The sequence below is a fragment of the Suncus etruscus genome, chromosome 10, assembly GCF_024139225.1.
Source record: "Suncus etruscus isolate mSunEtr1 chromosome 10, mSunEtr1.pri.cur, whole genome shotgun sequence".
Taxonomy (NCBI): Eukaryota; Metazoa; Chordata; class Mammalia; order Eulipotyphla; family Soricidae; genus Suncus; species Suncus etruscus.
In genome coordinates, this window is record NC_064857.1 from 52,232,081 (window position 1) to 52,256,314 (window position 24,234).

A 24,234-nucleotide genomic window follows, 5' to 3' on the forward strand; every position below is an offset into this window, starting at 1 on the left:
CCAGCACAGGTAGAAAATAAAAGCCCCTGGGCTCTGTCACATGTTATGAATGAGTTCTAAGGCTCTAGTTCTGAGGACCTGTGGTGACCTTTCCATCCCTCACAGTGCTTCCCTGATGGGCTGAGAAAGTGGAACAACATTCTGAGGTTTCAGGAGTGTTGGGGCAGATTCCTATCTGCCCAACAATATTCCAGCTCAGCAAATAAGTCAAGAATGGTGGGCGAGTGCCTCCAGCCTTCCTCTTTCTCCTTCTTGAACTCACATCTGCTTGTTGTGGGGGAGTCCCTCCATGCCCCCTCTACCGTAAAGTCCAGCTTATCGGTGACCCCCTTGCTTGGCCTTCCATGTGGTCACTCAGCCTTACAGAAGGGGTGGGGCTGGAAGAGGGCAGTGGGTGTGGCCAAGTTAGAACAGGAAGCAGAAGGGGAGGAGTTAGATGAGAAATGGGAAGTGAAGACTGACCCATACACACACATCCCGGAAGCAGAAGGGCCTGGGCAGAGTTGAAAGGTTAAGGTATCTGCAGTATCTTTTGACAGGATGGGAGAGGAGTCTCTAACCCTGGGACTGCCTCTAAGGTGGTAGCCCTGACTTGTGCAGTGGCTTTGGAGGGGCAGGGCAGCCTGGCAGCTTCTGTGAGACTGGTGCTGCAGGGGTCCCCCCAATCCCCTGTTCTGAGTCCTCGGTAAGGGGACTCCTTGAGGTTTGTGTATGCGACCTTGTAGCCTAGACTTCCTAGGAACCCTGATTTTTTTTGATGGTGGTGGGGGAGGCATCAGTCTCTGCAGTCATAGTCAGATTCCCGGGGCAAGTGTCTTGTGTGCCCAGAGATCTCTTGGAGAGCAGAGCCAGTTGGGCCAGGATGTCTGGGCCCAGACTCATGTCTCTCTGGGTGGCCATCCTCTCTGGGTGGCCTTCAGCTCCTTGGGCAGTGGACAGCACCCTTCAATTGGGGCAGTTCTCTTTTCTGTGTCCATGTTGGAAAAATGCTCTTCCTGCTGGTTGAACCATAAGCACCTGAGCCAGCCTTGAGTTCCCCCCAGTGGGTGACCATGGTGTGCAAAGACCCCAACTCTGTACCCAATACTCACTACCAGGCTGTGGGTCCCACAGCTGTGCCCCTCATGGCTGGGACTGCACAGATCCAGGCTCCCTTGGAGCTCAGAAGGGCGCCCCAGTTTCCCCCATCTCCACCCTCCCTTTTTCTGAGTAGGCGGGGGGGGGGGGGGTACCTGCTCACTGCTCCAAGGTCTGCAGAAACACAGCCCTGAGGAGGGAGAGAGAAGTTTGTGGGAAAGACGCAGAGATGAAAACCCACCAGATTCCTTCACTCAGGTTCAGAAATACCTTTCCCCATCTTCAGGAGCCTCCTGATGTAGACAAACCTACAGCTGACCCAAGTCCACTTCATGAGGTAGGAGACAATGTCTTATCACTAGGATGCTTCCTCCAGACAGCCCTCTGACTTGACTGTGAGCAATGGGTGTGAAAGACGGCGCCAGCTAGCTGACCCTTTCTACTCTTTAGGTTGTTGGCACAGCCAGGCCTCCATCGAGCCTGGTGAGGTTTGGAGTTTTTGTTCCACTGTATTTTCTAGCCCTAGGGAGGACCATGCTGGCTGTTCCCCACATCTTTAGTGCTCGTTGGAGTATTAGGCATCAACATGATCTTAGGGAATGGTCCTGATGCCGCCTACTGTCGCCTTCCCAGCCCAGGCTATGTGTCTGCTGTTGGGATCCTGGGCCTTCATTTCTCTGAGTGGGATCTCTGGGACTCAGGATGCTTCCATACCTGTAGTTCTTGGGGTTTGAACCCAGGTCAGTCACACGTGCAGGGCAGGCACCTCAGCCTCCCTTCAGCCTGGGGGCCATGTTTCTAGTAGGGTGAGTGGAAGAGGGACGATGTGGACTGTGGGTGAGTCTCTGCGAAGGAGGAGGCGTGGAGCTTGGTTTGGCAACTTAGCAGGTAAGTTCTACCCAGTGTTTTCAGTGTCTCTGGTGGCCCCTGGTCACCTCATGTCTCAGCGGATTTGTGGGATCCCCGAGGTCAATTCAGAGTAGCACTTGGGGACCAGGGTTGAGTCAAGCTTAGTTCCTTGTTAGCCTGAGAGATCTTTGTTCTTCCTGTGCCTGAAAGAGCAGATAAAGTGCGTTTAGACCTTCAGGGGCTTCAGTGTCTCTTTCTTATGTTCCCCCGCCTCCATCCCCCTGTTTACCAGATTCTCTTCCTGCTCCTTGAAGATGCAGCTTGGGGTAACCTCTGACAGGAAGCCCCCAGGCTCTGAGCCCTGACCCCCACCTGATTTCCTGGCATCTGATAACTGGCTGCTCCCTGGCAGACCTGAGGTAACTCGAGGGATAGCAGCTGTTTCTGTTTCACTAGCGAGAGCCCCGGAGAGGCCAGATATGTTTGTGATGCAGCCAAAAGGGCAGGGGAGGTAGCATGGGGGCAGCAGCCTGGGCAGAGGGAGCAACAAGTAAGAGAAGTTTGTTGGGTCAGACTCTGCTCAGCTTTGAGAGGAGGGTTCTAGGGGGGCCTGGACACAGGGGAACTGGAGGTTTGGGAGATGGTGGCCACTGTGTTAATACCCTTCGAGGGCTGGACCATTGAATGGCTCTGAGCTGCCAAGGCTGGGCCTTCTATGCACATGACCTTCCGAGGGCCCTGGGGGCAGGAGGAAGCCGAGGCCTGGCTGGGGTCCCTTTCCCAGCCTGCTCCATCCTCCCTCCGTGCAGCTGCAGTTCATTAACATAATCTGCACATCGCCCCTTTGGGGCCAGGGGACCAGGTCGATGCCAGCCCCAGGAATTTTCAGGAAGCTGAAAGTTCAGCAGGATGTAAAACTGGGGGGCTGGGATAGCAGGAGAGGCCCTTGCGTGGCTTGGAGCAGCACCAGCAGTTATCCTGCAAAGTGGGGTGCAGAGGGGTGTCAAGATAAGGCATTGGATTAGGGTTTCCCATTACCTCTGCCTGCCTCATGTTCCAGGGCATCTGTAGAAACCTGACAGGTTTGACTTTTATTTGCTTATTATTAATGATGAGCCACCAGTAATCCTTGCCCACTGAAATTCTTTCTATTAATTTTTTGGGGCCACTCCGGTGGTATTCAGGGGTTTCTCTTGGCTCTGCTGGGACAGGTCACATGGCAGCAGATTCTGGATTCCCCGCCACGTTCCTTGTGCCCATCCTCCTAGACCCTCAGTCTTTGGTGAGTGGGGCTGCATGTGGCTACCTGGCTTGGGTGCTGGTGGAGGTCATTTTGATGGTGGCATGGTGGCCAAGGTGGGCAATATGGCGGTGAAGTTGGCGCTGCTGATGGTGGAGGCGGTGGTGATGGTGATGGGGGTGGTGATGAAGGCCCTGGTAGATATTGTGCTGGTTACAGTGTGATGGCAGCAGTAGTGCTGGTGTGGGTGGTGATGGTGGTGCTGGCAGTGCTGATGGTGTGATGGAACGGTGGTGGTAAAGGCGGTGATTGGTGGGAATGGTGTTGACGGTGGTGGTGGTGGTGGTTATGGTAGAGATGGTTTTGATGGTGTGGTGGTGGAGATAATGCTGTAGCAAGATGACTGTAGTATTGGTGGAATCGCCAGACTCAGTATAACAGATATGAAGCCAGTGTGTGTGCAAACATGTCAATGATTTCTGGTAATAACCAGTGATAGTCCCCCTGTTCCCCTGTTCTGGGTGAGACCCCCATAGTATATGAGTTGGACTCTAGTCCCAAGAGTCTGACTCCAAAACTTTACCTACTTTACCTGGCCACCCAGTGTGGCCCTGGACAGGTAGCACCCATCTGCTGAGTTCAGGAGAAAGGCAAGTGGACCATTGGGCCTCACCACTGGGGTGGGGGTGCTAGGAAACTTCAGGGACCCATCATTGGATCTCATGTGCATTTAAGTCTGATGCCGATTCTGAGGCAGGGGAGAGTTCCCAAGAGGTAGGACAATAATAGGGAGAGAGGGACCCCCACTCTGACTGCCTGACCTGACCCTTCTGGAGCCAGTAACCTGCTGTTTTGGCCTGGGACCCCGCAGCCTGTGTGTGTATGTCCATAGCCCCAAAAGGGCTGGAGTTTGCGACTCAGAGACCCTGGGGGAGCCTGATGTCTTGCTCTGTTGTTGTTTGGGACTGATTTGAAAGAGGTGGCATTTGGGACCCCCGCAGACTGTGCTCCCCTTTAGGGTTTACTTTGGTAAGTAAACTTCTGACCTCACACCTGGCTGGGGCACCAGGGGCTCCGGGCATCTCCCTTGGCTGCTGTGGCTTGTTCTGTGCAGAGTAAGTGCAGGATGTAAGGGTTCAGGAGTCTCCAGCCCAGCTGGCCCCTGTGACCCCTTGGGCTTCGGCTTTTCTCTTCTTGGCCTGACCACCTGCCAGAGGTGGGGTGAAGTGCCAGCACAGAGGGAAATGTGCGGGGACCCATCTTCTCTACTCCCCACTGGATGCCGTGGCCTCTGGCAACTCAGTTAAGCACCTTCGAGCTTTTCTTCATTTGAGAAAAGGGGAGACAAGCTGTTTGCTCTCCACCCCCACCCCCATCACCCTCTGCCTCCCCAAAGCTCTGTTCCCTCTACCTGCAGCCATTTGTGCCTCTACTTCGGAAGGAGGGGGCTTCTGCCTCAATCCAGGAGTGGGGAAATGACCCTTCAGAGGTGTGGGCACCCCTTCCGGAAGGTAAGGCCTTCACCACCGGAGGGTGGAGCACTGTGTGGGAGGAGCGAGCAAAGGGCAGGTGCAGGGGCCCCTCTTTCCAGAGGGCAGGGCTTTGGCGGGGTTAGGCCGTGCTGGCCACCCGCTGTGTCTGGGAGAGACTGTGCATGCTAGCCAGGCAACCAGTGTGCCAACTGAGTGTGATGTGGGCGCTTTCCGGGACCACATCTGGGTAAGGCTTTGAGTACTAGTCTCTGAGCTTCCAGGAGTGGGTGAGGGGAGGCTGCTGAGAGAAGGGCTCAGGGGATACCCCTGAGGTCAGCCCCATTCCAGAAGACAGAACCAGGGGAGTTCCGGCCAGGTTCCTTCTGGATTGGCCCTTCTGTTCTCTGGGCGGGGCGTGCAGGCCTGGCTTCTACATTGACCCCTGCAGACAGGGAGAGGCAAGGCTCAGCAGCCACATCACCTTGCCCTGGCTTGTTTGGGAGAGAAACCCTAGTTCTCCCAATCTTTCCACTTGAGATGCATCAACGGCAAAAGTCGGGGCTCTGAGGAGCAGCAGAGGACCCTGGCAAGTGGGGCCTGAAAGCTGAGAGCAGGGCTGTCCTGGATGGGGGCTGAGGTGGTGGCAGGAAGGAGTCCCTAGATGCAGGCTGGGGCACTCACAGGCATGGATCACAAAGCTCAGACCCTGGGATTGGAGTAGTGGGGTTCACAAGAGGTGACAATGCCCAGGCGGAGGAGACTCTGAGGTTCTGCTGGAGACTCTAGGGGTGTGGGAAGACTCGGGCACCTTCTGAGGCAGGGGGCTGGGAGGGGCACCTGGGCAGTCTCCCCAAGTTCAGCCGTTCCAGCAGGCCACACACCCCAGGTGTCCCTGTGGCTCCAGGAAACCTATCCTGGCCACAAAGATTGTGTCAGTTCCCACGTCTATGCTTCTAGCTCGGCTGCATTTGGGGTAAACTTTCCTGATTGTGCATTTCCACTTGCGGGATCTGCCAAGGATAGAATGTCATTGATCTCTTCAGAGATAGCATCTGCCAGGGTCCCCCGAATGTGTGGGTGTGCTTGTGTAGACTGCTCTATATACGTGCTTGAAAGGGCTGTGCACACAATTGCTTTTATTTGTGCCTTGAGAGGAGGAGCTTGTCTAGGTTGCTTGGGCCAAAGGACAATGACAAGTGTCCAAGAGCAGGAACAATCTGATGACAGTCTGGGGAGAAGGTGTAGCCTCACAGCAGGGGGAGCGTGGGTACTACCTTGCCACCTGATGTAACATCTGGCCCCCTGGCTGTGTCAGGAACGGGGTGGCAGCCCCAGGAAAGGTGCAGTTTCTCATGCAGGAGATTGTGGGTGGGGCCGTGGGCACAGCCTGGCTCTGCCGGAAGTGACATCAGCCTTGCTGCTGGCTCTGAGTCAGAATCTGCAGTTAAGAGTCCAAGGTGGTGGCCTCTAGCAGTCACAGTGGCACCTGGACATCTTGCTGCATCCCCATCCCACACCTGGGCTGGCAGTGAGCAATTCTGCAGCTGTGCTCCGCTGCCTATTGGGGATTCTCCACTGCCTTCTCCCTTCCAACCCCCCACTTTGTGCTCTACATGGCCTGGGTCCCTTGTGTGACCTGTCAGGCTGTGACGTGCCGATGGGGATGACCCAGGCCCTGGACTCACTCACACATGTGGTCCCAAACCCAGACTTATGCTGGGTGACCTTGCAGAAATCACTTGCCCTTTCTGAGCTCAGGTTTTTTTCTCCATAAACAAGGCGGGGATGGTGGTGGTGATGTTTCTTTAGTCCCAGACTTCCTTGGTGGTGAGAAATGGGACCTGACTGCCGCCAGACAATCGCACCCTTTCCTGGGTAGTTGAGCAAGGCCTGACCTCGTCTGGATAGTATGCAAGATTGAGAGCTCAGGTGTCAGCTGGCCAGGCTGTGGCGTGTGTGTGTGTGTGTGTGTGTGTGTGTGTGTGTGTGTGTGTGTGCCTGAGCACACGAGCGTGTGCACGTACCTCTTCCCAGGGCCTCAGCAGGTCTTGTGCTGACTGGGATGGAGGGAGCAGCCCTACAGACTAACTACAGGAATGAGCTCAGCTGGGGTACCCTGGTACGGGCCTCGCTCTAGGAATTGTCACTGCCTTGGTGGTCCCCTGGCCTTGCTAGACCAGAGAGACCAGTTCCCACTCTCTGTGGAGTCCAGGTCTTGAAGGCACTGTGTCCACACGCCTCGTGCCCCTTCTTGGCACCCCACCCAGCTTTCTGTTTGCGGGCCACAAGCTCCCTATATTTATAACCTCCTGGAGGGATCCATGTGGGCACCACACCCACCTGCCCTGCCTCTTATGGGGACATCACTGCTCTCCCATCCCTCCTGAATGGCTTCCAAATCAGACATCTTTGCTCCGACTCCCCTGGAGTGAGGTCAGAACGAGCTCCAGTATTGTGGTGACACATAGTAGCTCCAGGCTTGGGCTTTTTGCCTCTCTCAAGGGCAGGTTGGCTGGCAGAGAGAGAAAGGGAGAGAGAGGCCCAAACAGATTAGGTCAGGGTCAGTCCAATATCTCCAGAGGAATCAATTTCAACTCGTAAATGGGCCCAAATTTGGCAACAGAGTCAGAGGACATGAGGTGGTCAGGTTTGGTGATCGTTGAACAGAAGGGGTGTGTGGTATCATGGGAAGTGAGTAGAGTTGGAAGAGTGGGGTCAGGGGGAAATGAGTGAGGTCATGGGAAGTGGTAGGGTTAAGGAAGGTGAATGGGGTCATGTGAAAGGAATGGGATTATGGGAAGTGAGTGGGATCATGGGAGGAGAGTAGGGTTAGGGCCAGAGAGGTACAGACTGAAGGGGTAGGGGGCATCTAAAGCACAGGCAGAGATAGCCAGAAGAACTGTGAGGTGCAAGCCTAGGGGTGGGTACTGGTCAAGAAGAAGGTCTGAGGGTCTGATCTGAGATGACGGGAGGCCCTGGATCCAGGGTCACCTGGGTTGCGGGACAAAGGAGAGAGGTTTGGGAGAGGCAGGGTTGAGAAGGGGATGGTGAGGGCAGGACTGGTCTTTGCATTTTGCCCCTCTGTGTCCTTGCAGACTGGCCTCTCATCTGACCATTGGAGCTTTTTATTCCTCCTCCTTTGGTCTTGGTTCTAATGCAGCCACCCCCTTCTTGGACCTGAGAATTGGCAGGTGTTGGAGGCAGAGAGCGACTCCCGGGGCCTCTGCCAGCTGTGCTGGGCCCTGGACATTGAGATTCAGTGCTCGTGGCTCCCCGCAGTTCCTCTGACCTAGTTTCCTTCTGTCTGTTCTGGGCTCCCTCCTCATCTCTTCCTCCCACTCTTCCACTCTCCCCTCCTCTCCCTCCTTCCTTCCCTGCCTTTCCCATATGCTTTTTTTACTAAGAATCCCTGCCTTGCCCTATCTGGAAACCCTTTCTTGTTTATGCTGCTCTCAAGGGCTGTGATATCAATTAGTGCCATGAAGTAGGAGTTTCACCTGGAAAATGGACTCTCAATGTCTGTGACCCACTGCCTGTACTCACGAGCTGTGAGTGGTGAGTCATAAAATTTTCCCACAGCTCACAAGGTGGACCCTGGTTTCCTCATCAGCCTGGCTGGAGTTCCTCGGTTTTGTCCATTCCTCGGTTTCGTCTATTCCTAGAAGTTTTCAGTGTTTGAGGTTGTCCTGGAATCGCCAGACCTTCTGCAAGTGGCGGCACCTGCCCACTGAACCCAAGAACCTTTGTGGGCCAGACAGTGACAGTTGTTTTGCTTCTTGGCCTTCGCTTATAGTGAAATGCAAGGACTGGTCCTTACCCCAGGTCCTAGGGCTCCTGCATGGGGTCGGTTCCTGGGGTTTATGTCATTCTATGTGTTGCTGAAAGCTATGTAGATGGAAACCCTCCTCTCTAGGAAGGACATTCGCCTTCCCAGAGGCCTGGTAGGGGCACAGCTATCGAGGCAAGACAGGACACAGAGTGAAGGGCATGTCTGGGTGCGCTGGCTCAGGAACAACCCCCAGAACACTCTGGCCTTGAAGGGAGCTACAGGGTCTCCTGTGATGGCAACTGAAGCCTATGCTTTCTACTTACTCGGCAACTCCTCGGCAGCCAGTCCAGACCTCAGACCAGACCCCAGACTAGGTCTTGGACCAGGCTGAGTCCAGGACTCAGACCAGACCCTAGGCCAGGCCCCAGGAGAGGCTCCAGGTAGGCCCCAGTGGCAGGGTCTGAAAGCTTAGAGCAGATGATGGGTTTGGTTTCTTCCTGCCGCTCTCAAGGGGCTGCACAGCCGTCAGTGAGATCACCGTGCCAGCAACCACTGTGTTAAGTCAGGGTCACAGTCTTGGCTGAGATGGTGCCTCATAGATTCTGAGAAGCCATGGCCGAGCAGTGGGTTGTTATTGGGGTCTCACATTTGGTGCTGGAGAAGGGAGGGTGGGGCTGATTGTGTGGTGGTGGTAGCAGAGGGTAGCAGGATTTTAGAATGATGTGAGCAGAATCAGAGACTGAATTATTTGCAGTTGTACATGGTGGTAAGCAGGGAAGGGGGTTGGGGCCACATGAGCTCTGCCCCCCAGCAATTATAAAAGCTTCCCCAAGTTTTCTAGTGCCTCCCTTTCCAGTCACCCCAGAATGCACCATCCCCCCACCCAGCTTCTCGTCCTGTTCCAGGCCCAGAGGCTGCTTCCCCGCAGCTTGGAGCTGCAGCACCCTGACTTGGATGGCACCCAGATTTTCTTTACACTCTGTGGTGAATCCCTTCTGGGACACAGATGCGACTTATGGAAGTCCGTGGCTCCCAAGGGGGGTTGGATGTGAGCATGAAATGGGGCTGGTAAAATAAAGAAGTGGGCTTAACTCCTGGTGGGGTACAGGAGTGCCCCCTTGCTCTCAGGTGGGGAAGGCCCTGTGGTTTCACCCCCCGACCCCCAGCTTCTCTTGGGCACCCACCTGGTCTTTGTCTCCCTGGCTGCCAAATGTGTGTGGAGATCTCAGTTCACCACCCCTTCCTGTCCCCCACACCCCAGGAGCATTGGTACTCAGCAGTGAAGCAAGATGGACCTGGGTGCCTGGCTCTGGTTTGGCTCTAGCCCTTAGTAAGCACCTCTGTATACGGCACACCAGGCTAGATTGTGAGAAATCAGATGCGATGTGATGTGAGCAGGAAGCCCCCCCTCCCCCAGCACAGTCATTCCATGGAATCTTACAATAGGAGGATGTGGGGCTGTGGGTATGGGGGTTGAAGGGGTACAGTGGGTGATTTACTAGGCATTTCATTGCATTTCTTTTCAGTGGGTATTTAAATTTGTTTTTTGTTTTTGTTTTGGGCCACACCCGGCAGCGGCAGCACTCGGGTTACTCCTGGCTCTGTGCTCAGAAATCGCACTTGGCAGGCTCAGGGGACCACATGGGATGCTGGGATTCGGGATTCAAACCACCGTCCTTTTGCATTCAAGGCAAGTGCCTTACCTCCATGCTATCTTTCTAGCCCCTTAAATTATTTTTCATTTTTCAAGCAGTTGTTTCCAGCTTCTCTCTTCCTCATCCCTGGCTCCTCTGTCTAGGTCACCGCGAGGTTGCTGGAGCTGGCACTGCTGCACAGGCCCCACCCTCCCTTTCCATGGGTATCAGAGGCAATGGCAGTAGCACATAATTCTGTGACTGGGTGGACGTTGTGGCTCAGAAGACCTAAGAAGTTATTGAGTCTTTTAGCATTGTCCTTTAGAGGATGGGCCGCAGTGGGGTGGTGATGGCACCACCAGGGGGCGCTGCTTAGCACAGGATGCTGCTCCTGCCCACCAAGCTGGTACTCCAGCCTTTGAACGTCTCCAGGCCCTAAAATGTCAGTAGTTTTTATTTTTTATTTTTAGTTATTTTGGGAAGGCTATACCCAACAATGCTCAGGGGTTACTCCTGGTTCTTCACTCACAAATCATTCCTGACAGGCTCAGGAGACCATATGGGATGCTGGAGATCGAACCTGGGCCAGCCACGTGCAAAGTAAATGCCCTCCCTGCTGTGCTGTCACTTCAGAATCTAAAATATTATTAGTTTTTAAAGAACAAGATTAAATAAAGGCCAGTTACAAAGGGGCAGAAGAGAAATTTTGCGGGTCCTCCCATAGGTTCTAAGTTGCTAAAATTCCTTGAGCCAAGGAAATCCCCAAGCGCTAACCTGATGGACAGTATCCCAGCAACAATTTGCTGCATTGAGTCTCTGCCTCCGTGGATTGGCTCCATGCCACTTGGTGCCAGCATGAGCCTCCAGCACCCATGCCTGTCATGGCTCAATGCCACACACATTCGCCTGAGGCCTCAGACTTTCAGGGAACCTTGAGCCTGGGAGGGAAGCTTTTTGGAAGGATTTTTCATTTCTTTTTATGGAATCATCATGAGAAACAGTTAAAATGTTGATGGTCGAGTTTCAGTCAATTATTGTTCCAAAATCCATCCCTTCACCTGACTGAGTTCATTTCTGCCACCAATGTCCTCAGTTTCCCTCCTATTCCACCAACCCCACATCCTGCCTCTTAGGGCACTTTTCTTCTCTCTCCACCCCAATTTGCTTTTAGGCACTGTGGTTTGCAATATTGCTACTGAAGAGGTATCGTGCATATCACTTTACTTTCTTTCAGCACTCAGTTCTTGTCCAAAGTGATCATTTCCAGCTATCATTGTCTATTTTCTCTACCCTAACTGCACTCCCTGCTCTTTGTGGCAAGCTTCCTACCATGGAGTGGGACTCCTGGACCTCATCTCTATTGTCTCTGGATAGTATTACTATACTCTCTCTTTTTTTTATATGCCACAAATGAGTGCACTATTCCGACTCTGTCCCTCTTCCTCTGACTTACATCACTCAGCACAATACTCTCCATATTCATCTAAGTTATAACAAATTTCACGACTTCATTATTCCTAACAGCTGTGTGGTATTCCATTGTGTAGATGTACCACCTTTTCTTTATTCACACATCTGTTCTCAGGCACTTGGGTTGTTTCCAAATTCTGGCTATTGTGAATAGTGCTGCAGTGAACATGGGATGCAGAGGGCTTTTCTGCATTGCACGGTGTTTTGGGGTTCTTAAGGTATATCTTTAGGAGTGGAATTGCTGAATCATATGGAAGCTCAGCTTCTAGTTTTTTGAGGAATGTCCATTACAAAAAGACTGGATCAGCCGACATCCCTACCCACGGTGAAGGAGAGTCCCTTTCTCCCGGCACCACACTGGCTATTCTTGTTCTTTGTGATGTGTATCAGTCTCTGTGGTGTGAGATGGTATCTCATTATTGTTTTTATTTGCATCTCCCTGATGATTAATTTTCATCTCCCTGATGTAGGACATTTTTTATATGTTTTTTAGCTATCTGTATTTCTTCTTTGAGGACTTTTCTGTTCATCTCTTCTCCCCTTTTTTGATGAGGTTGTATTTCTTTTTCTTTTGGGGGGGAGTTTGCACCTGGCAGTGCTCAGGGGTTACTCCTGGCACTATGCTCAGAAATCTATCCTGGCAGGCTCAGGGGACCATATGGGATGCCTGCCTTCCTGAAACCTGGTCTTTTATTAGTAAGACCCAGACCACACCCTAGGGTGGAGAAGGAACACCAAGTAGGAAAGGACCCAGAAACCCAATCACCAGATCACACCCTATAATGGAGTATGAATACTGAGTAGGACCCAGTAATCCAACATCTCCTCCTAATTGACTTTATAGACAAACAAAGTAATTCATATCCATGGTTCTAAGAAAAGGGCAGATGCCTCTAACTAAAAGATAAAGCTAAAGGTTGACAATATTTTGCATAGACACAGTAAAGTTGGAGAAATAGAAAGAAAAACTTTTGGCCTACAAACAGGGTATCCCTACCCATGAAGCATTCTGCCCTATGACTAACTACAGGCTCCAGGCACACTAATTGTTTAACTCCAGTGTCTTTCTTCAGGTTCCAGGAAAGTTTCTCCTCAATCACAGTTTTCACTGTCAGGTTTCAATAGTTGGAGATATTGGTGTTAGCACATATTCTATGTTAAAGTCAGGATGTTCCGATGCATTTCTTGGTTTTATCTCACCAGTATGTGGCAAGGTAGGGAAATATGCCTTCAAAATAAGTCATTGCTGATTTCCAAGCTGTAGTCAGGTTAGTGTATTAGCCCACTCTAGGGCAAGTATATGCCAAGGCAGTTCCATTAATTCCTAGACGAGCTCCAATTTTCCTAGGCTGATTTTCCTTTATGGTCTCCCTGTCATGTCAGGGTTACCCAGGCTTGGCTGATGTAAAGATACAAAGGAAAGTCAATGTGATGAGCCTGAAGGTGGCCTTGGGCCTCTCATCCTCTGCAGGAGTGTTCTAATAGGAGGAGGTTGGTCTTTCACATCCCCCTTCAGGGTTGGGAGAGACTCTAATCTCCAGAACTTTTCTTGATGTTGAGAGTGAAGCCCAGGCTGTGGCCCGTTAGTGCAGATCCAGGGTCCATATTGGTAAAGGGTCTATTCCTGGTGTAAGTGCAGGGAACCATGCTAGATCCACTATTGAAGGGTAATTGGCCAATGTCGAGGCAAATAAAGTCTAATTCAAGTCACTATGGCAAATGGTCATGGTGGAAGGCCCCCGTAGCAAGGAATTACTGAGTTCTCATCCCCAATAGATTGTAACTCCTCTTAGTATATAATATTTTCTGATTTTAATCTGCTCATGCAAAAGAAATGATGCCATGGGGTAGTATTAGGGCCTAAGGGGAAGATAATAATAAACCAAACAATCCCTAACCTTGTTCTATCAAAAGCATAAAATGTCAAGGGTAATATCTATACTATTTTCTAAGAATTCTTACTACCAAATCTAAAGAGAAGGGGGAAAGCTCTAACTACTTAATGAAATACACAATAAAGAATATATATGTTGAAGAGATACACTTAAGAAGTATACAAAGAAGGTATACATATCCCTTAAGTCTTTTGAGATAGCCTAAGGAGAGCATAAATTCCAAATCATAACTTCAGTCTGCAATGTAGTCTTGTGGTGTCTGAAAAAATGGCTCGCAGCGTTCACAGATCAGGAAGTGTCCTAGGTTCGAGGATCTCTCAAAAGCCGAAACCAGTGTGAGCAACAGTCTGTGTCGAGATGGAGTGGTAGAAAGTGACCAACAGGAACACATCAGCAACAGCAGTGTCTGCCTTCTTTAAGGATGACTCCGACTGCAGCAGCAGCCAGAGCGATGACATTGAGCAGGAGACCTTCATGCCGGATGAACCACTGGAGAGGACCATGAGCAATTCACACACTAGTGGTGCTGCTTGGAGAGCAGGGCTGCCCGCAGCAAGTCCAGCTGGGCTGACTTATATTGATCCTTCAAACTTACACTGGAGTGGTACCTTAAATACCAGTGGGACTGCTGTTGCAGCAGTAACAACACCTTCTTCCCAGGAGAAAGTAATGGTCATATACTAGAAGGGATTAATATTACATAGACAGACATTACATATATTACAGATGGACATTAAACAAACAGAGTTGTCCGCCACAATCACACTCACACATAGATGGATAAAAGGATCAATCTATAGGAAAAATTGACCCAGGTAGAATGGGTCAAAATATAAATCTGGCATGTCAGGTGTAAAAATTTTCTAGTTCCTTGGAGTAATTGACGTTGATGGAGGGGAACTTTGCTGAAAAAAAAAAAGGCTTTCATGATTTAGAACATGCATAGGACATTCTTAAAACAATCATATTATTCACATTTAGAATACTAAGTGATATAGTGATGAGCACTTTAAAAAGAGTCTATGGCATTCAGATACTTTATCAAAGGATCTCTGTGGTTAGAGAGACATTAGAAGATACTGATAGTCAAAAAAAGAAGATACAGATAGGGCAGGAGAGATAGCATGGAGGTAGGGCATTTGCCTTGCATGCAGAAGGATGGTGGTTTGAATCCTGGCATCCCATATGGTCCCCTGTGCCTGCCAAAAGTGATTTCTGAGCGCAGAGCCAGGAATAATTCCTGAGCACTGCCGGGTGTGACCCAAAAACAAAAAAAAAAAAAACAAAGAAAAAAGATGCATATAGGTATAATAAAATGGAGAACGAATTATTTCAAGTATTTAAGACATCATGATGAGCACTGTATTAAGAGTAACTGATTGTGAGACGAGGGCATCCAAACTATATTTCCACAGATTACTGTTGCAAAAGCATTAAAAAATTATTATAGGGCCCGGAGAGATAGCACAGCGACGTTTGCCTTGCAAGCAGCCGATCCAGAACCAAAGGTGGTTGGTTTGAATCCCTTTGTCCCATATGGTCCCCCGTGCCTGCCAGGAGCTATTTCTGAGCAGACTGCCAGGAGTGACCCCTGAGCACTGCCGGGTGTGGTCCAAAAACCAAAAAAAAGATTATAAACAGAATAGACTAGAAATTAAGATACTGAAACATTCTAATAATGAGTACTATAGGAATCTGCATCCTGCGGTTTCTCCATTGGTAAAAAAAAAAAACATTAGAACATTATTATAGATGTCTCTAATGAACATTCCTTTAGACATCTGCTAATTTAAACAGTTTTATTCATTGTAGCAGTTGTCTTTGAAGTATAAAAAAGAATGTACAGGGCCCGGAGAGATAGCACAGCGGCATTTGCCTTGCAAGCAGCTGATCTAGGACCTAAGGTGGTTGGTTCGAATCTCGGTGTCCCATATGGTCCCCCGTGCCTGCCAGGAGCTATTTCTGAGCAGACAGCCAGGAGTAACCCCTGAGCACCACCGGGTGTGGCCCAAAAACCAAAAACCAAAAAAAAAAAAAAAAAAAAAAAAAGAATGTACAGACCACTTAAGCTATTTCTGAAACTTCTTCTTCTTCTTCTTCTTTTTTTTTTTTTTTTCGGTTTTTGGGCCACACTCAGTAACGCTCAGGGGTTACTCCTGGCTATGCGCTCAGAAGTCACTTCTGGCTTGGGGGACCATATAGGATGCCGGGGGATCGAACTGCGGTTTGTCCTAGGCTAGCGCTGACAAGGCAGACACCTTACCGCTAGCGCCACCGTGCAGGTCCCTCTGAAACTTTTTGATCATCAAATTTAAGCTAACATTTTCTTGCTGCATTTTTACAATAGGCTATGCAATGACTCTTTTCCACTTCATCATAATGATTCAAAACAGAAAATAAGGGGCCGGTGAATGGCGCTAGAGGTAAGGTGTCTGCCTTGCAAGCGCTAGCCAAGGAAGGACTGTGGTTTGATCCCCCGGTGTCCCATATGGTTCCTCCAAGCCAGGGGCAAATTCTGAGTGCTTAGCCAGGAGTAACCCCTGAGCATTAAACGAGTGTGACCCCCCCAAAAAAACCCAAAAACAGAAAATAAATTGTATTCTTATATTCCATAATGTATTGCGATAAGTCAAGGTTTCCTAAAGGAAAAGTCCACATAAGTCTGTATTTTTTTCATCTTCTTGTCATAGTAGAAGAAGCATTTCAAATGTATTAAGAGCACAGGTGGTACCTTCCAAATTTCTGTCCTATTAAAGGAATCTTGCTGTTTATCACAGTGACTGAAATAAACCCTAATATTGTCTCTCAGTTCTTCTTTAAAAAAACACTTTAAGGCAACCTTGCAACATGAATTTATCTGTAGATGTCAAAGACAAGGAAAATGAGTAAATATCTTCAATATATGAGATTCTTGGTGGCAGATGAGGCATTGAATTATAGATTTAAGTTGGCCTTGGAGAAATGTAACAATAATAGACTCATTAAACTTCTTGTGTCCCTACCAAGCTTGTTTTATGGCTTTTGAGCCAACAAGATGATCACTTTTTTCCTCTATATAATCTATTCTGCATATTAGCTTTGTTCAAGTCCTGATGAAGTCCCTCCATCAAGAATAGCAGTAGTTTATGTGGAACCTGTTGCCTGTCTCCTGCAAAGTGATTATTTACCTTTCCAATGGTCATCTTAGAGTCTTTTCGGTTGATATACCTGTGCTGTCCTGCCCACAAGGCTTTATAATCTCACCAGACTCTTCTGCCATGTTGTCTTTATATCCCTACAGATTTGATTTGTTAATGTCCTCCTTATAATGGGTCTGGTAAACGTAATCAGTCAAAATGGTAATATTATACAGGCATTGTTGTACTGAGTTTATGTATCAAGTGTTTCTTAAATTATGAAGTCAGGTGTGAGCAGGACCAGTTCTGTCATTTACAGAATCAAGATCTGGAACTGGTCATTTCCACTTCTGATAGTCTCTGCCTCATTGTGTGATGTCAGCTTATTGTTCCAGTTACTTGTTGAAGTCACAGTTTGTTTCTCGCTTTCATCCTTTCAAGTAGTCTGTGATGGGTCTAAGGCATGCTTCTCAATTATTTTGTCATGCCCCCCTAGGAAGAATAAAACATTTTTCGCACCCACCCCCGAGCAACTGTAAATAGTATCTTTATTAAAAAAACTTTAACGTGCAAAACAAAAATATATAAAATAATTTGAGCTGATTTTTTAATCAGAGGTGATGTCTGGATTAATGGCTACAATGAGCATGTTTTGCAGTGTGTAGCTTTTCGAAGTCGGTTTTGAAGCAGGACACAGCAACTCTCAGCTCCAGAGATATAAACATGGGGCTTAGCTTGTTATGACAGTGTTTGCTGAGGTCAAACACGCCCTCCTTTACAGAGCCTCACACCCCCCCAGGAGGGCATGCCCCACTATTTGAGAAGCACTGGTCTAAGGGGTGGCTTATAATTGGCTTATTTTAATTTGTATGCTGGTATCTGAGGTTTTTCATTTGTGAAAATTCTGCTTCTGAAAGGCATAGTAGGACCCAGAGTTTCTTGGCAGGGTTGCCATCTGTAGAAACATAAGCATATCTTTTTCCTCAAAAGATGAGATTACCAGCAATCCATTCATTATCAATTTTCACCCAAATAGCTAAATAAAAATTTTTTGCACCTGAGCATCTTCTTTAATGTGTCTTTCTGCAGCTGTTCATGGCTCTCCTTGGGGTAAATTTAAGTTCAGTGAAATAATGTTAAGGTTAAAATGTTCATGGGTGGCATGCCTCTTTTTTCTATATTTAATAGTTGAGGTTTGAGAGTTCTGTGAGCTCTTTCAACTACGGATTGTGCTTGCGGATTATATGGGATACCAGTTATATGTTTGATTTTCCATTCCTCACAAAATGATTGAAAAATTTTACTGGTGCAGGCCTGGCCATTGTCTGTATTTACAGATTGATGGGTGCCCATAACAGAAAAACACTGTAGCATGAAGGTACAAACTGCTTTAGCTCATTCTAAAGTCATTGGGACTCCCTATATAAAATGGGATATGTATACAGCACCACATGAAGATAGGGTTCTTTTAAAAAAAAAAAAGTAAATGTGTGTAATATCCATTTTCCATAATTGATTTACATGTAATCCTTGGGGGTTGGTCCCAGTATATGTGTTCTTTTATTTAAGAGTGTGCAAATGGAACACATACTGACTATTTGTCTGGCTTTCCTCCAGGGAATATGATAGTTGACATGCAAATGACGGACATTTTCTGTAGCACTGCATGTTCTTTTGCAGGTGACTTAGATATTGCCATGGCCAAATGATCAACAGTTTCATTTCCTAGAGCCATCAATCATTGGAAGGCCAGAGTGGGCTCTTATGTGCTTTTATGTGAGTGATAAATATTGGTTCAGAATGCTTTTGCAGAGGGCTTGTAATTGCTGCAGAAAATTTTGAACAATTTGGTTATGAGCATGTAAAGAGGTGATTACTATGGCTGGGAGCAATCATACTATGTAAGCTGAATTGCCTACTCATTGCATGACTCTGAAACATGTGATAGTAATTTAAAGTAGCAAGTTCCACTGTTGAGCAGACTTGTAATTAGTATGCACTGTTGTAGTCAGAGAAGGGCCAGTAATACTGCCTTTTTCTGATGATGACCCTTTGATATAAAACAGTGGGGCATCAGGTATAGGGGAGAACGGATAATAGATGAGGTCACAAAATGTGTCCTCTTAAAGAAATCCCAGGCCTTTCCAGAAGAGTAATGGAAGGAAACGTTTCCTGAAGCATCAGATAGTGCTCATTGAAGGGGCTCACCAAGAGATAATATACATTCTATTTCATTTTCTGGAATCGGTCATACTATTGTTTCAGGATCAAACTTACAAGGAAATTGTTCTGAGCGATGCTTTGATGACAAGAACAGTGATCAATTCCAAATAGTTCACAGATGGGCGAGGTTGCTTGTTGTGTAACTAAATTCATTCTAAAGGCCCCAACAGCTGAACAATAGCACCCATGGGGAAATAAGGGGTTGCAAAAATTAAAAGCCTCACCTCTTCAACTATGAAGCTAGAAATATAGGACTTTTGGAGCCAGTCCATGGAAAAAATCTAATTCCTATTGGGCCTTTTGTGTTAAAGATCTGGGGCTATTTAAATTCGGATTTCCTTCTAAAGTACTAAACAAGTTACTGAGTTCTGCATTTGGAATCCTTCTGGAGGAACGAATCTAATTTATATCACTTATATTACTTACAAGAGTTTTTGAAAATCATTTAGAGCCCTTCGTTTTTCTGACAAATAAACTCTTTGGAAACACACTGAAGTATGCTCCAATATGAAGTCCAAGTATTGAAATGGAGCTAAAGTCTGGATTTTTATTTTTTGGGCCACACATGGTGATGCTCAGGATTTACTCCTGGCTTTGTGCTCAGAAATTGCTCCTGGCTTGGGGTACCATATGGGATGCGGGGGAGGGGAGGAATCGAACCGCAGTCTTTCCCAGGTTAGCGTGTGCAAGGCAAATGCCCTACCATTTGCACTACTGCTCCGGTCCCAAGTCTGCATTTTTTGTAGCTATTGTTAAACCAGCACCCTTCATGCAGCTGATGAAAAATTTATAAACACACTGCAATTCCTTGTGAATCTGAGCTGACAGTAAGATGTCATCCATGTAATGCACCAAATATACCTGGGGAAACTTTTTATGAACTGAATGTAAAACTGCCTCAAAATGTTGACGCATGGTGGATGAATTCTCCATGCCCTGAGGTAAAACCATCCATTGAAATTACTGCATATGGGGCCCTGTTATTAAAAGAAGTAGCTGAAAAGACAAATCTTTTTCTGTCCTTTTTTTTTTTATGTTGCCCCATTCACAATACAGACCAAGCAAGGAGCCTGGGCTGAGGTGTATATGGGGTGCATTTACTGTACCTCCTCTATTTATACAGTCAGTGTAAAGAACACAGCCTGTGGTAAGCATTGGGAGGCCTTATCTTTTCTTTTTTTCTTTTAATTTTTACACACACACACACACACACACACACACACACACACACACACACACACACACACACACATATATATAAAGCCTTCACCAGTGCAACATTCCCATCACCAATATCCCCTCCCCACACTGGCCTGTGTCTTTTTCTGTCTTTTGGATGTATAAAAATATTATAAAAACAGTTAAGTCAAATACTATCAAAGGCCAGTCTCTTGGGTTTTTTTGGGCCACACCCGGTGATGATCAGGGGTTACTGCTGGTTATGCGCTCAGAAATTGCTCCTATCTTGGGGGACCATATGGGACACCGGGGGGATTGCACCATGGTCTATCCTAGACTAGCACGGGCAAGGCCTTACCGAGTGCCACTGCTCCAACCCCGAAGGACAGTCTCTTGGAATGGCTACTGGTGAAGGTAAGCCATTCTGCATTGAAAACATCTGGGAATTTACAGACTTAAATCAGTTAAAAGTCTTCAGCTATCTGATGTCTGATGTATTCTTTTTTTTGGGAGGGGCATACCTGGTGACGCTCAGGGGTTACTCCTGGCTATGCTCTCAGAAATCGCCTGGCTTGGGGGACCATATGGGACACTGGGGGATTGAACTGTGGTCTGTCCTAGGCTTGTGCCAGCAAGGCAGACACCTTTACTGCTCTGTGCCACCGCTCCAGCCCCTATCTGATGTGTTTTTAATAACAAATACTGGTGAATTCCAATTAGAAAAAAGGTTTCAATGTGTCCTAGTCTCAACTGATTGTCAACTAAGTTTCTAAGTGCCTCTAGTTTTGTGTTGTGGATAGGCTACTGGGGAATCCAGATTTGAACCATTCAATGGAAATGGGTTCTGGGTCCTTTAACCCAGTAGCCCCAATTAAAAGGATGAAACCTCTGAATTAACATACCAGGAGGTGTTTTGGTAGGGGATGTGATGTCCTGCTCCCCATTGCTTATGTAAATTATGTTCCCAGAGGTTTAAAGAAACCAGAGCTATGAATAACGACTGTTGATATTCTGGTCCTTTGCACTTCAGATACCTAGCACTCTGGCAAAACGGAATTTGGAGGCAAGACCCCTCCTATCCCTTATAAACTGTTTTGAATTTCTTGTAGGGCCCAATTTTGGGATGAATCTCTTAAAGAAATCACAGATATGTCTGCACTAGAGTCAATTATTCCTTCAAACCTCCTACCCTGAATTTCAAGAGTTAACATTTTCCTCTTTGAGCTTAGAAGTAAATGCTATAAATGCATTATCAGAAGCCTCTGGGTTAGTACTTCTGAAGCCTCCTACCTAGATGTGCTCTGATTTTCCAGGCATAACATAAGGAAGTAATAAAATTAGAGCTGTGTTTTCACCTTTCTTAAAATCCATACTGTGGGTACTGAGACAATAACTATTATTTCCCCTGTGTTGTCTGAATCGAATCTATAATCCCCAGGTGAATTACAATTTCTTTGAGCGTTAAACTGCTTTTTCCTAAAATCATCCCTAAAATCCCTGGAAATATTGATCTAGTTGTGCCAGACCTAATCTTGTAAGGCATTGAGCTGGGATGATAGTTAAATCTTCAGGACAGGGAATATTTAAACTGTAGCTTTCCTAAATGGCAGGCTTTAATGCGCATAAGCTGCAGAGTTCTCTTGGTCTGGGCTGTGAAGCTGAATTATTGATGAAAAGGTTCCCTGATTTTGAGGGGCTAGGGATTGGCCCCTACTCAGTTTTTCGAGACAGGTTGATTACGTCTTGTTCTCAAGGGGGCAGGTCCTTGAGCGGGTACAAAAAGAGGTGACCTGCATTGTTTTTGTAAATGCCCCATATTGCCATACTTTAAGCATCTGACCTGACCTCATGAGATAGGTTTTGGACCTTTTCCCTAGTTTTGGGAGAGGCGACAAGGAACTGAACAACAGCCTCTTGCCCAATGAAATCCCTTCCCACACTTTGGGTAAAGATCTGGTGATTTCCTTGGTCAAAAGCCACTGATCTGATTCTTCAGAGTTTGCATTTGAATAGCAATTGTTGTTAAAAGTGTGGCTGTGGGGAGCAGGGGATAACTGTAAGTTCCTGCATTTCTACAGGCATGTAGAAATCCTGTGACATCTTTTCTCCCTAATTGGGCGTAAAATAGCCTGACAGTATTAATTGGCATTATCAAAGACTAAGGTTTTCATAGGAGTTTTTCGTAGCTCCCTGAATAATCTTTGTATAACAATCCTTGTACTTAGTTTCTGAGTCAGTTTTTTTCCAAAGCCTTCACAGCAAGTTCCCTGACAAGTTTCAAAACAGCACGGGGTAGTCTTGCCTGCTTGTTTACTCCCCTTCTCCTATCAGCATCTCACAAGACAACATGACTCCTGCAGCCATCCTTCCAGAGTGATCTAAGCTTATTAATTTTACTCTTAAAGTTTTTAGGGAACAAATTTTCCACTGTAAATATTGAGAAGCGCTCAAATAGGTCTTTGCTACAGTATTGAAGTCTGGCTGGGTCCAGCACCCACCATCACTCCAGGTATCAAGGAATTCAACACAAAATGGAGAAAGAGGACCATACTCTGAGCAAGCTTTCTTAAATCAACCGAGGTAAACCAAATTTAAACCCTCATAGGTTGAATTTGATTGTTTTCCTGATGGGGAGAATTTATTTCTGATTCTGTGTTAGTACCAATTTCCCCCAGAACTGCCCATTGTGGGGGTGTGGTGAAGAGGGGATGAGAATCCTACAGATCCGCTTTCTGATTGGGCCATTTTAATATTATTTAATTTGCTTTGTAAGCCAGTATCATCAAGTGAAACAACTAGAGGCTCTACTGCCCTACTGCCAGCAAGGGGCGGCAGAACACCAATCTCAGAGTTTGGGTTTGACCACAGATGCCTTTCTAATTTTTGGCTTTACGGGCCCGTTCAGAAGCATTAGAAAGTGCTTCAGGGTGCTAAGGGGCCGGGACCCACGCATGCCGGGCCCGGGGCGGGGATCGAACCGTGGGTGCTGGGCCCGCTGCCCCTGGTGTGGCTGGCGCTGGCGGCGGGCTACCTGCTGGGTCTGCTGCTGCAGCTCGTGCCGCCCCACCAGCTCCCCGGCCTCGCGCTCTTCCAGGACCTGATCCGCTATGGCAAGACCAAAACTCTGGGGCCCGAGCGTCCGGCCGTCTGCCTGGCCTTTGATGTCCCCAAGAGGTATTTTTCTCACTTCTATATTATCTCAGTGCTGTGGAAAAGCCAGTGTCCTCAAGCAAAACCCAAGCCATTGTCACCACTTTGAACCAAATAGACATAAGCTTAAAAACCCAGAATGGGGGCCTGGAGAGATAGCACAGCGGCGTTTGCCTTGCAAGCAGCATATCCAGGACCAAAGGTGGTTGGTTTGAATCCCGGTGTCCCATATGGTCCCCCGTGCCTGCCAGGAGCTATTTCTGAGCAGACAGCCAGGAGTAACCCCTGAGCACCGCTGGGTGTGTCCCCAAAACCAAAACAAACAAACAAACAAACAAACAAAAAACCCAGAACGGTGAAATCCACTTAAGAAGCCATGAGATTAACATCTCACAAATCTAGTTGGCAGAGTTCCTGTTACAGGTCCCTGTTCAGGCTTCATTTGTAAGAAAAATCTCAGGCTTCAAAATTAGGACCTGGAGAGATGCAGGTCTGGAATCAAATGTTGATGCAGGAAATAATCTACACAGCGAAAGGGTGCAAGAACAGGTTCAGGAAATCCAACACTCAAGCCAGGATCCCCAACATACAAGCCAGCTCCTGAGAAGAAAAGCAGCTTAGTGGAGGAAGACCAAAGAATGAGCCCCTACCTTCCTGAAATCCGGGTTTTTATTAGCAGATCACACCCCAGGGTGGAGAAGAAACACCAAATAGAAATGGGACCCATAGTCCAGTCATCAGATCACAGCCTAGGGTGGAGTAGGAATAGGGTGGAGTAGGGTAGCACCCAGTAATCTAACAGGGAAGGAGAATCCTTGAACTGGCAATCCCACTGCCCTCAGTTCTTGAGGCTTCCACCCTTACATGCAGTCTATGCTTCTCCTAGGTAAGACTTTGTAGGACCTGGGTGGCACCAGGTAGCCAAGGTTCTCAAATAGTCCTAGGAGGACCTTTCAGTGCTGCCCAGACCTAACCTGTCCCTTGGGCAGACTTCCTGAACATTGCCACACCTGTGGGAAGCTGGGCACCTAAGCAGCCACACTTTACTCTATTGTCCCATTGGGTGGGAGCAGGTGCCCCACTCAGACCCAGGGACAGTAGAAGAGGCTCCCCCATCTGCTTTAGAGTCTCAGTTTCTCACCTCTGCAGTGCAGCCACTG

At 47.8% G+C, this 24,234-nt stretch overlaps 1 protein-coding gene and 1 non-coding gene across 2 annotated transcripts in view; one reads left to right on the plus strand and one right to left on the minus strand.

Annotated features, from left to right (window-relative positions):
- The window catches only part of JAKMIP1 (janus kinase and microtubule interacting protein 1), a 67,506-nt gene that overhangs the window by 11,606 nt on the left and 31,666 nt on the right, over nt 1-24,234 (plus strand). The gene's annotated exons all lie outside the window — the stretch shown is intronic.
- On the minus strand, nt 19,777-19,909 carry LOC126021098 (small nucleolar RNA SNORA51). The gene has a single exon (XR_007499710.1). It is a non-coding gene; the product is annotated as a small nucleolar RNA SNORA51 (small nucleolar RNA).